The sequence below is a fragment of the Polypterus senegalus genome, chromosome 17 (genome assembly GCF_016835505.1).
Source record: "Polypterus senegalus isolate Bchr_013 chromosome 17, ASM1683550v1, whole genome shotgun sequence".
Classification (NCBI taxonomy): domain Eukaryota; kingdom Metazoa; phylum Chordata; class Cladistia; order Polypteriformes; family Polypteridae; genus Polypterus; species Polypterus senegalus.
Window position 1 is genome coordinate 69,762,226 of NC_053170.1, and position 12,825 is coordinate 69,775,050.

The window sequence follows — 12,825 nt, forward strand, 5'->3', positions numbered from 1 at the left end:
AGAAAAGAGTAGTATGGATGTTAAAAACTGTTTATTCCAGTGTAGTTTTGCTGGTTGCTATTGCATGTGCTATGAAGAGGAGACACTCCAGAAGGTTTATTAGTCATTTAATTCAATGGATTTTTTTTTTCTGCTGGCTGAGATTGTTTCCTTCCAAACTCTGCCTGAGCTGTAGACCTGACTTTGTATCAAGCAAGCTCAGTGGGTATAAACTGTGTGGTTAGAAATACAGTATATAGGAGGCAATTAACCAAACTTATCAGTCTTGCAGATTGGGAGGAAACCAGAGTGCATGGAGACGTAGTACACTGACACTGACGTAGTACACTGACACTGACACAGGCACAACATGAAAAATGCTCACAGACAGTGGCTGGGATAACATTTGATTCCATATTTCTGGAGTTATGAAGCAGCAGTTATATTTATTGAGCTACAATGTTAATCTACAGATTTATAGAGTCACATCATGGGTATTGAATACAATGAAATTCTTATTTCCATGTACTAATTAACATGCACCTTGGCACCACTCTCCAACACTGTGTAATTACTTCAAAACTTCTATCTTCCTTAACTGAAAAATCACAGGACATATTTGTTATAACATTATAATGAAAATAAAACAGAATAAAAGCCAGGGACAGAACTCCAATGACATCTTAACAATATTAAAGTAGCCCTAAACAGTGCTATTTTTGGCTCTGACTGAAAGAACAAGGTCCAGGATCACTATGGATATTTCAAACACATTGGAAAACTTTTATTTGCAGTCCCCAGCACTTGTGATTTATCTTCTAGTTGCCAGAGTGGAACGTGATGTAAACACATAAAAGTAAAGTCAACAGAACCTATTTATTATTTGGCTCACCGTTTGAAATTCGAAGGAATCTTATATTACAAAACAAACCGAAAAATTAAATAAATTGTATGCTGCAAAACATTAAGTGAAACTATTCAGCTCCGTTCAGTGCCAGTGCCTCGTTAAAATAATTCAGCCAGCTACGAGAACTGACTAAACCTATACTTAATAAAAGTTTCATCCCCAAATTAAACAAAAATCAATAAATACCTCACAAAAGAGTACATTAAAACTGTTAGTGCCACACAATGCATCAGTGAAAAATAATGCAGTCTGCTGCAATACCTGCTTTTAGTAAAGGAAATTACTAAACTTGAGAGTTAGAAAAAGTTGAAACCACTAAGTTGTCTTTATATACGATCATTGTGGAGGAATTTGACTGCGTTCCATAATTATCTTATGAAATACGTGTACCTTGAATAATTCCTCTGTCTTTCTTCGACAGGGAGCATGAAGACATTCAGAAAGTAATAATCTTTCTTGTTATCTAATTTCCTTTAAAAGCGTTTTTAAAATGCAAAAATTGACAATGAAACGCCGGCGGTTAAATCGATGTTACTAGTAATATGTAAGGGTTTAGTATGTTTGAAGCAATCAAAACTCTTAGCACAGACAACTGTTTTGTAGAGACGCTTTGTAGATGTAAGCCGTTTAGCACAGTATATTAACGTTCAAATTGTCTCCTTTAAAATGATGCAAAGTAAGGGCGAAAAGGCATGTGCACGAGAGTTTAAGAGAGGCGCGCTGACGTCATGCGAGTTGGACATGAACGCGCAGCGCGTGCCCAAAGCAAGGCTGACTGTCAGACAAGCGGGTATAGAGAGATACTGGAGAGAGAGTGTGTGTGAGAAAAAGAGAGAGAGAGAGAGAGAGCAAGGGAGTGAGTCTGCGGAGAGTGCGACGCTCCTGAGCAACCGGGGATTACCCTGATAAAGCCTCCCGTAAGATGAGAGACACCATGATCTGGAATACAGTAACAAAACCCGAGAGGAGTATGGAATTAACTAAGTGGGTGTGAAGACCACCTGCCATCTGTGCCGTGTATTTCAACTGATTCGGAGAAAAACACTCTAAATTACCCCATCTCATAAATTTTATTTATTTATTTATTCCATTCGGTTTTCCGTTTTCTTTCCATTAATTTATTTTTACATGTATATATGCTTTCCTTTTTCTGCTGCTGTGGGAACCGCTCACTACGTTTTCTCCGAGTCTCCTATATCTGAGACGTCTCAGGGATGGGAAACTTCATTTGGATCTACGAAGCGGTCTGCAAAATACCCAATAACTACTGCTAACAGAGATCAGGTAGGAGGCATGTGGCGCAGCCTTTTGATGACTTGCGCGACTTTCTGACAGATTTTTTTTTTGTAATTTAATCGGCTGTTCGGGAAAGACAGCGTGTCAAGGCAGTGAATAGTTGTGCAGTCCTTTACGGGCAGCTGATCGAAGTAAAGCGTATAAATAAGACATGAACAAGGAATGCAGAAAAGGCTTTGCGGTATTCTGCTCCTTTCCTTTTAGTTCTCTTTTGATATCATTATGCTTTAGCAGCACATATCCTTTAAGAAAAAGAAGTGTTAACCATCTCCAAGTTTCCAACCTATTGTCGTCTTATTTGAGAAAATGTATGAAAGGTTCCGTTTTCTTCATGTCTAAATTATAATGGCTCTGACCATGCTAAACGAGACGTCGTTTTCTATTTTGGTATTAATTATTTGTACACAATTTAACTCTGTACATAAACGTGTCTGATGAATATGACAAGTAAATAATATTCACGGCGTATTTAGTCCTGTAAACAATTAGAGGGTACATAGTGTGCACAGCTGAACAATGATAAATACGGGGAAACAGTACTTAACAAAAAGGAGGATGTTTGCTTGAGTTTATATAATTTCGAAGTTTACCATAAACAAAATAATTCAATGCAGATTTGGCTACTTTTCCTATCTTAGCAGAACCCTGTGCAGCTCTGATTATATGATGTAGGGTGACACTAGTGTTTGAAACGTAGCAGTCCTTTTGCACACGTAAATGCCGTTGATACCAGTTGCAGAACACGATATGCGAAAAGAAAAGAGGAAAAAAAATTACACTATAGTGAGCTGTCAAAATCGGCAGATCGTCTAGATGTGTTTGAGATGTGCGCTGATAGTGGAAAGAACGAAATAATACAATAACAAAAGCGTGTTCTCTGGCGCCCGCTGTAGTCATTCTAAGACAATGGAAGGGCTGCAAAGAATTTCATATTTCTCTGGTCAGTAAAACAGAAACTAGTTGTTAATACATTTGAACTTTCGTTACATTGTAAACAAGCGTCTCTGCGTGTTTATTTGGAATTTAATCGCAGGTGTACAATTAATTCTAATACGAATATGCTCATTACTTTTTTAACTTTAGTTTTTGAAAAAGGTAATTACAAATGACAATACTGTGCACATGTTAGCCATGCTGAATAGGCAATCCACTGAAAGTGACGGAAAAGGGAGCTGTTCGCGTGTTAGGTACTGAAGTCTCGTCCCCGCGTTTCTCAGAACATTGCATGTCTTGTACTCGACCGCTCGTGTGATAAAACAGAAAGCGCGAAGCTCGCAAGCAGGCGTTTTGTGAAACAGCGGCGGTTGTTAATTTTCTGCAGAGTAGTTTTCCTGATGTGCACTAAATTGGTAGATTATACAAGTAAATACACACCTGCTGGTGTGTATTTAAACCCTAGAGTTGAACGGTCATTACCGGAGTCTTCTTAATTTTATGTGCAGCAATTTGATTACTAGTCAGCATCGCTGAGGATCTCCGATTTGCAGGATCAAATTGAATGAAAAAAAAAAAAACAAAACACACAGAAGAATTACTTCTTTCATTGCAAAACGGGCGGGCACTTAAACTAGTTTCCAAAAATGGCAAAAAGTCCGTACAGCTGAAGGTGACGTTTGCAGGCTTCCTCAGACTCAGCGTAAAGTATATACAAAAAGCAAATTTAAAGTAAGAAGCGACCCGGCAGGCGCAGGGGTGGGGGTATGTAGTACAGATATGCTGCAAGCTAAAGGAAGGGAGGTCTCGTTATATTTTATAACTGATAATATTTCAAACTATGATAAAGTGGAAAATATTTGGTTTTCACTTAAAATATTTCTACTTTTACTCCATGTTTGAAGTATGTGTGGCAACGTATGTTCAACATGTCAAAACAGTTGAAAGATATTTAACATAGTATGCTTATTACATATCAATTGCTTAAAATGTCTTATAATTTTACTCTGGTATTTGTGCCATCCATTTATTTCAACATGCATTTGACGTAAGTTGTTAAGAAACCGTAATCCCTTTTTATTTTTAGGCAGTATATTTCCTATGTATTGATATATTTATTAAAGTCAAATTTACAAATGTTAAGTTTAGTTTACTTCTTAGTTAATTCTTCCTGTTAATTTATTAAAGAAGCATTATTTGTGATTATCTACACAAAAGTAGTTGTGAATTAAACCATTTCCAAAATGCATGGTTAAGAGAAATTGAGATCAAGCAATTAACTTTGAAAGAAATCTGTTGTTGTTACAATTCATCATTATTGCTTGCTGGCTGACTCTGTGATCAAAGTGTTGGTGAAAACAGCTTTTTAAATTTAATCAGATTTGTGACCAATAAAATATTTTTAAGAAATAATATCTAATACATTGTATAGCTGATTTTGTCTTGGCTGACTAATTAGTGAAAGTCATTAAAATGTAAGGAAAACAGAACAGATCTCAAAGGAATTGGAAATTCACTTCTGATTAGTGGGGAATATGCATTTTGATAGCAATTGATTGGAAGAGATGAAGATTTCATTACAGACTAAGATTAAGTAGCTGTTGATTAATTTATTTAAATGTACTTAAAACGTAAAGACAAATTACAATGTTGGAAATGGGGGTTAATCTGGGAGGTGGTATTTCTAACAACTTGCTCCAGCTGATTTTTTTCCCCCTATAACCCAAAGAGGCTCACTATTTGAAAAGTAACATCACAGACTTTTGTGCTAGATTTGACTCTGTTGTTCAGCCCATCCTTTCATATCCAATATTCAAGCTCTTTCCGTCTTAATAAAATCTATGAGCAGAAATTTCTTTACAGTATTTTTTAATGCACACCTCATAAGACTGTAGCATAAAATGCATCGATCTTTCTCGTATTCAAAAGAGTCAACTGTTTTTAGAGCTCAAGGTGACTTTAAAAGCCTACCATAGTGAAGTCTGTGTCTCCAACTGAGACAGTCATTCCATTCTGAAGAGAAAAAAAGAAAAAAGAAATAAACTCAGGGTAAAATCAGCATGTAGATGTCAATAGATATTTATATATGGAGTTTTTTTTTTAATACAAAGTTTAAATAATGAACATATGAAAGGGCATCTCTTTTAACTAGCACTTCTACTTGTTTTAATCATTTAAATCTTATTACAGAAGGGCTTGTATACTTAGGGAAGATATCACAAAAGGTTATGTTTGTGAGATGTACCAGAGATCTCTTTCAAGATGCCTATGCAACATGACGATATGTATATGTACATGTAGTAGAAATAAAATAAAAAAAAACAAGTTGGTCTAAAAAATGTCTAATTAAAAGTCTAATAAGAAATTTGTATTAAATCAGCAAATGCAGGAAAAAAAACATTGCAATTCCTCTTTTGAGGTATTATATGTTTAATGTAAGAAAGACACAACAGCTGGCTGTAATATAAAATTATCGGGGAAAATAAACTTCATGAAATTCTGATATCATGCAAATTAACTGTGCAGTAAAAGAGCAAAAGAAAAAGGGAAGAGGCATTAAAGAAAATACGACAGTATGAAGTGCCCCAAACTAAACCACTTTCCCCAAAGGTTGTGTGAAAACTCCTAGCATGAAAGAAATGAAATTTGTGATTATAATTTCTTCTGTTCTTACCTGAATGTGTTATCCTAAATCTTTACATGCGAAGAATAACTCCACTGTGAATATAAATTAGAGCAATTGCCTAAGTTATTGAACATTTAAGACATATTTCTAAATGAATGAACAATCAATGTACAGATATGGAATTCTGAAAAGTAGGTATAAAAGTAATAGCTAAAACTAAAAGCATAACTATGGCATTTCCATTTCTAACTAAACACAGAAAGCCTGATGTTAAGAGAGGAATTGGAATACAAAATCTATTATAGGTTAGTCCTAATATTCCTAGAAGCCTTTGTGGAATTTTCTTTAAAAGTCTGTGGGTGTATTGGTGACAGCTTTTGACATTTTCAACCAATCACATTAATTTCAATCAGTCTCATTAATTTCATCATAGACCTTGTGTCTAAGCTAATAACGCCCTGCATATTTAAAATGCTGTTCTCCTCAGTTTAGTTCAGTGCATGTTGTCCTTGTATTGTACTCTTTATTGCAGAGTGGCACCAAGTACTAGCATAGATTTACAGATACGATACAATGAAAGAAAAGTAGGCCATCATGCAACCCATACATATAATTTACACATTTAGGTATATATTTCTAAAAATGTCTGTTGATGAACATGGCTTTATCTATTAGTTGTAAATACACTGAACAGATATCCATAAAATTGAGTTTACAAGTAATCACAATTTTAACAGCAGATAGTACTAATAAAACAGACATTATGGCTAGTTCACTGCAGAAGAGAAGTAAATAAACTCTAGCCAGCTGTATTTGTAGATCAAGTAAACTTCATGGGTTACAAGGTAGCACATGTTCTTTTGGAAGGTCAGTTGGGTTCCCCTTTGATTGTTCTGCCTCTGGCTTGGATATTTTCTGCGTCCCTTATATGTTCTATCTCTGTTTGGAAGAGTAATGCTAAATATCTTTTCAATTAATTAGATATACACATGAATATACCTATGCTACACATAAATTAATGTAACTGTTTATTTGGGTGGAATTCTTTCAGATTCTCTTTATTAAAGACATGATTTAATGCCATCTCCTTTGTGTGTTTTTGTTTCCTAAAATGAAGTAGCACTTATTCCTTCCATTACTGTTGTACTCAAACATGGCAACTAGCAACTGCCTATGATAAATACTGCTTGTGGAATAATCAATAACTCAAGTGGGAATATGTGGCAATATCTACACTAATATGACATTCAAAAAATTCAGTACTTCTTGAGTTTAGGTATGTGAAGTGCACTCTTTTTTAAGTCCTTAAATGGAGTGAAGTTCGAAATGAATTGATAAATGGATGCAGACTTAGGTACTCTCTTTATTATATTTGTGCTCTGCCTCATATTTTACATTAATTTTTGTTATTGAAAAAACTATTTGGATTGGAGTGAATTAAAATATTTATATTATTTGGGTGAATATTCACATGGCAGAGAAGAACACAGTCTGGTTTGAACTTGTGCAAATTCTATATTAGTGCATAAGTGGCAGACTACAAGAGGTTGCTTTAAGTTAACATAGCATAAAAGAACATTATTAGACCTATTCAATCCAATTTGAGGTTGTAATGGGCCAAAACCTATCCCAGTAGCACTGAACGTGGACAGTAAACCACACGGTGGATGGAGTGCCAATCCATCTCATAGCCCACTCATTTATACACCTATACTAACATCCCCCTTTAGTTGGAATCACCAATTAATCTAACAGGTATGTTTTGGGGAATGCGGAAAAAAATTGAGTGCCCAGTAGAAAACTCACACAGAAATATGGACAATGTACAAACTCCACAAGGATAATTCCTGGGCTTGGGATCCATGAGACAGTAGCTCTACTTCCTGCTCCAATATGCTACACTAAGTTAAAACAAACACTTTACTAACTTTAGGACTGGAGTTTTTTTGTTTGAATAATCTTTTTCTTGCAAAGGGTAGATTTAATTGAAAAACTAGTACAGAATGAGTGAGTGTATGTGAGTGCAGCCTATGATGGACTGAGATATTGTTCAGGTTTGGTTCCTGCCCTATACTTGATACTGCCAGGGTATCCTCCTTCTTACCATGTTCTTGTAACGGAAGCAGTAAAACTAGAAAATGGGTGAAAGGAATTTTTTTATTTTTCCTAAATAAAGAAAACATGCAATATAAAGGGATAACCCTTTGTCTTAAGCTTATGCAGTAAAAAAACCTAGAGTGTAGTATTAAACAGAATGTAAAACCAACATTTTGTTCTGCATCACCCAAACAATTATTTCAGTCCTTGTTTTCCATTTCTCTTGAGACTATAGTGTAATGATTTATGGGGGAATGCAGGATAAGCAGACGGTTGTTATTTGGCTTTAGCTTCTGTGATGATGTACCTACTGCCCAGCTCCTTGTTGACCATCACCTTTTCTGTTTTGACAGAGTACTTTAGACTGAGCAAATGTCAAAAACATTTGCATTACAAGCTCCTTAATCAAAGTCATTATTGCATAAGCATCAGCCTGTGATTTTTAGAAGAAGGCTGATTACAGCCTTACTGTGTAATCATTGTGGCAGTCATGTTCATATACACGCAAACATTATTTGGAATTTGTGTCTTATTTAACTGTGTCACTTTGACTTTACTTATTTAAATGGCACACTTTTGTTAATTGAAACAGTTTATTTTCAAGGCCCTTGTGAGGTTTTGTTTGTGTTAAGGCAGGGCCTGCTGACACAAAGTAGACGCAAACCAATTTATCAAAATAAAACAAGACAAATTGCAGCAATGAGAAAATTACAGTATACTAGATAAATAAAAAAAGAAGCAAGAAGTTTCCACTCCTGAATTTGCCCTCTGTGGAATAATATGAGGCGACAAGTCTTTGTGGAATTGCAAAAGCATTTTCTTGGTTTGTTTTCTTGTTTGAAAAGTTTTCAGGAAATGTGTTATTTGATTTAATTGTTATCTACTTTAACACACAGTCATTGTGCTTTGCATTACCCGTTCAGTTATTTAGTTTATTCACCACAAGACCAGGGAATGTTCTGGAGGCTTAATGAAACTGTCACACAAGGATAAATGTCCACTGTCACTTTCAGGCTTTGGCAGTAAAGATAGGAATAAAAAGGGACTAGTGTATCTGTGGACATATTTTAAGTATATCAGTGAGCCTAAGTGCAAACTTGTTAGTCAGTGTGCAGAAAACTTGACTCGGCACATTCCCCCAGTTCTCTTTATTGATTGCCTTTTCAATTCATGCAATAAAGAAGGTGTCAACTTGTAGAAAAGTAAAATAAGGTTTATTTTTCATCTTTCTGTATTTCTGTAAAAATGGTGAAAAGAAGGAATGAACAATTTTAAATTCTGCTGTGTTCATTAAATTAACATTTGCATTAATTTACTGGTTTCACTTGACTGTTTCAGAGCTTGCAGTGAAATTCTACACCTCTCTTAACATAACTCTCAATTTGTAATTATATTGCTGCACAATTTTTAACTATAAAACTAGGCTTTTTACAACAACATTTGGTATAAGGCAGGAACCAAACCCAAACTGGGCTTCAATCCATCTCTAAGAACACTTGGGCCAGGCCAGTAGATTTTCCAGTTAGTGTAGCCTGCATGTCTTGGGAAATAGAAGGAAGCTGGAATACATGGAATACGGACACATATAAAAGGCACCTTGACAATGACAGGACTGGAAATTAAAGAGGTTAGTGTTGACCTCTGTGTCACTGTGGAGTAGCCATCTACCCACTAACTTACCCAACTTAGTTTAGTACGGGGTTAGAAGAGCCAGAGCTGGAGCAATAACAGTAAGAGGAAGCCAGACACTCAGTGGAGCTCAGTACCAAAAAATTTAAAAAAACGTTTTGGAGAAATTTCACTGCAGACTCTGGATTGCACTACTATTAATGTAAACATGGATAATCAATAAAGTAATGTGCAAATTACTTTAAAAGAATTTTTGCCATTTGTTGTTATAAGTCTTTAAAAGCAAAGCAAAAATGGGTTTGAGCAAAATCAGATTTTTGTTATTCCGCTCCATGGGATGGTAGTCTTTTTCGAGCTGCCAGTTATCTCATCAGATAGAATCAGTAGCTGTCTTTTCATTTGGGAATAAATGGACTGTACTAATTGATGTTACTGTCAGTTTGTTTAGAGTGCAAGCTATCCATTCATTTAGGAGATTTCACATTTTCAATACATGCTGATCTTTTCATTCCATGAAAAAAAGGAAACGTCCCACTCATCCTGACTTCTGTTTCTTAAGATATGCATAAAATCTAATGTCTATGTCTTGTGATGCTGACCTTCCAGGTGACTGCTGAATCATATCCTGTATGTATGCAGTCTGTCAGTGGTATTTGTGTGTGTACTTGGACAATCGGGATGTGAAGACCAGTTTTATCATGGAACACAACATTCAAGTGTTGTTTGTCTATTTATTGTATAGAACAAAACATTTCTTTATAAATGGTGGTTATTTTTTTGATGTGTATATATTGACATTGGCATGTGTATCATAGATGATTGTATAACACTAGAACAGGTTATGGCATTTGAATTTATGTGTATATATACATGCAATGATGAGATATTTGAAACAAAACCCTTTTTGAGGAGTAGGCAGCAGAGGGTTACCATACACAGCATGTGGTATATTTATTTGCATGAGCTGCTCAGTGTGGTGTTAGAAGAAGTTGCAAAAATCTTTACATTTCAGTGACATTTCTTCCAAGAAATATTATTTTAAAGTGAACTGTCAAGAAGTCTGTTGGCCATTGTGGACTGGCTCTTTTATTGGCTTTTTGACTCGGATGCTAAAGAGCATTCCTGTTCTATAATACGACGACACTGCTATCGTGGGCTGCATCAGGAGTGGGCAGGAGGAGTATAGGAACCTAATCAAGGACTTTGTTAAATGGTGCGACTCAAACCACTTACACCTGAACACCAGCAAAACCAAGGTTTTTTATTCAAGATTTTAGGAGGCCCAGGCCCTATCTATCTATCTATCTATCTATCTATCTATCTATCTATCTATCTATCTATCTATCTATCTATCTATCTATCTATCTATCTATCTATCTATCTATCTATCTATCTATCTATCTATGTAATTACTATAATATAATATAATATTATTATTTTTGAAGGTAGCTATTTCAATGTTTTTCCTACTTATTATTTAATAAATTAAGTTCAGGCTTGGTTTATTAGAGATAAATTGTGGAGGAATAAAGATGAAGCTTTATTTTGTATAGCATCATTCACCAGCTAGTAAACAAGGGTACATTTCAAAATTAGGAGCTTTGTAAGTCAGAATGACAGTTTTAAACTTAATCTGATTTTGTATAGTAGATAAGAGGCAGCAGCATTTTACTTTATATTTTCGGAATCTTGTCTTTTTCATTTTACTGCCTTATGCTTTAGTGTATGTAGCACAAATCAATGCAAACTTATCAAGGAAACTATGTATATTTCATCTTCTGCAAAAAAAAAGTAACTAGAAAGGCTAACCTACCACAAAACCCCTGTGATTCATGGAAATGCTATGTGGTCTTGTTTTTTTAATTCTAGTGTTTTTAATTTATATCACAGTTGATTGCTTGTAAAACTGTGCTAAGGAAGCTTTGAAATTCTGTGTGAAAGAAGGCCGGTGGATACAAGCATAAGCTGTATGTGTCAGATGTTGCTATAGCTACAAAGCATGTATATGTGTAGTGTATACTTTTCACTTACTGTAATTCCTCTTGTTATTATTGTTTTAATTGAGGACAATGCACTGTAGCACAAATATCATTTTTATATTTCTTTTCTTTATTATGTACTTGTCTATGGATTGCTTTTAAACTTAGCCTTTTGTGTCTTAAAATTTGCTTCTAAGCCACAAGTGTCAAACTCTGGTCCTGGAGGGCAGCAGTGGCTGCAGGTTTTCATTCTGGCCATCTTCTTCATTAGTGATCCATTTTTGCTGCTAATTAACTTCTTTTTCTTTAGTTTAAATTAACTTGACTCAGGCCTCTTAGTTGTTTCTTTTTTCTTAATTAGCAGCCAAACAAAAATGAGACATGAAACAAGGCACCACATGACCAGCCTACCTGTGCCCATCACACAATATCTGAAAATAAAGAAAGGTGAAGATCTCAGTAAGGTTGATGTCTCAGGTCACCAAAACATTTTGACAGTGTTCTTAGAAAAGACAGAGGAAAGCCAAGCAAAATGACACCTTTTATTGGCTAACTAAAAATATTACAATATGCAAGCTTTCGAGGCAACTCAGGAAGGGGCCTGAGTTGCCTCAAAGCTTGCATATTGTAATCTTTTTAGTTAGGTAATAAAAGGTGTCATTTAACTTCGATACATTCATAATGGCTAACACGGTACAACACCCTAGTACTTTAGAAAAGACAGAAAATCAACAGGTTTGGAAATGTCTGATGTGGCAGAATGAGAGCAGCAACAAGCCATGGAATTAAATAATGTGTTTAATTAACAGCAAGAATCAGCTTCTCAATAAGAGGTTGGTTGGAGTGAAATTGGTTGGAGTTTGAAATCCCAATTTAGCTGGTCATCCGTTGGCTCGTTTCACATCTCATTTCTGTTTGGCTGTCATTTAATGAAGAAAGGAATAAATTATAAATATAAATTAATTATATATATATAAATCCTTATAAACAAAGCTATTAAAATGAAGAGAAAAGAAGTTAATTAGCAGTGAAAACTGGTCACTGAGTAGAAAAAGGGTTAGAAAGAAAACCTGCAGCCACTGCGGCCCTCCAGGCCTGGAGTTCGACACCCCTGTTCTAAGCAATCCAAGGTTCTCCTTCCTTGCATGCATTTCTGAAAAAATAGATTACAAATTTCTGACATCCTGTCCTGGCGATGGTTAATAATAATGAATCCACCTATCTTTCCACTTACTTAATTCACTTAGTTCAATTTTACCGTACAGGGAGATGGAACCAATCCAAGCAAGAACCGACTCTGAACAGGGCAACCAGCCACTCATGTCAGTTCAACTTCAGCTCAGCATTTAAGTGAACTATAACAAGTTTTGAAACTCAGA

General features: G+C 35.3%; 1 protein-coding gene across 10 annotated transcripts in view; it reads left to right on the plus strand.

The window, feature by feature from the left end:
* The first annotated feature begins 1,694 nt into the window (after positions 1 to 1,694).
* The window catches only part of adgrb2 (adhesion G protein-coupled receptor B2), a 1,037,854-nt gene continuing 1,026,723 nt past the window's right edge, over positions 1,695 to 12,825 (plus strand). For 6 of the 10 annotated variants that reach the window (XM_039740904.1, XM_039740906.1, XM_039740907.1 and 3 more), the window contains exon 1: positions 1,697 to 2,170. The gene's annotated coding sequence lies outside the window, so the exon portion shown is untranslated. Of the gene's footprint in view, positions 2,171 to 12,825 lie in introns of all 10 variants that reach the window. The other 4 variants (XM_039740911.1, XM_039740913.1, XM_039740905.1 and 1 more) reach the window with 3 other exon arrangements.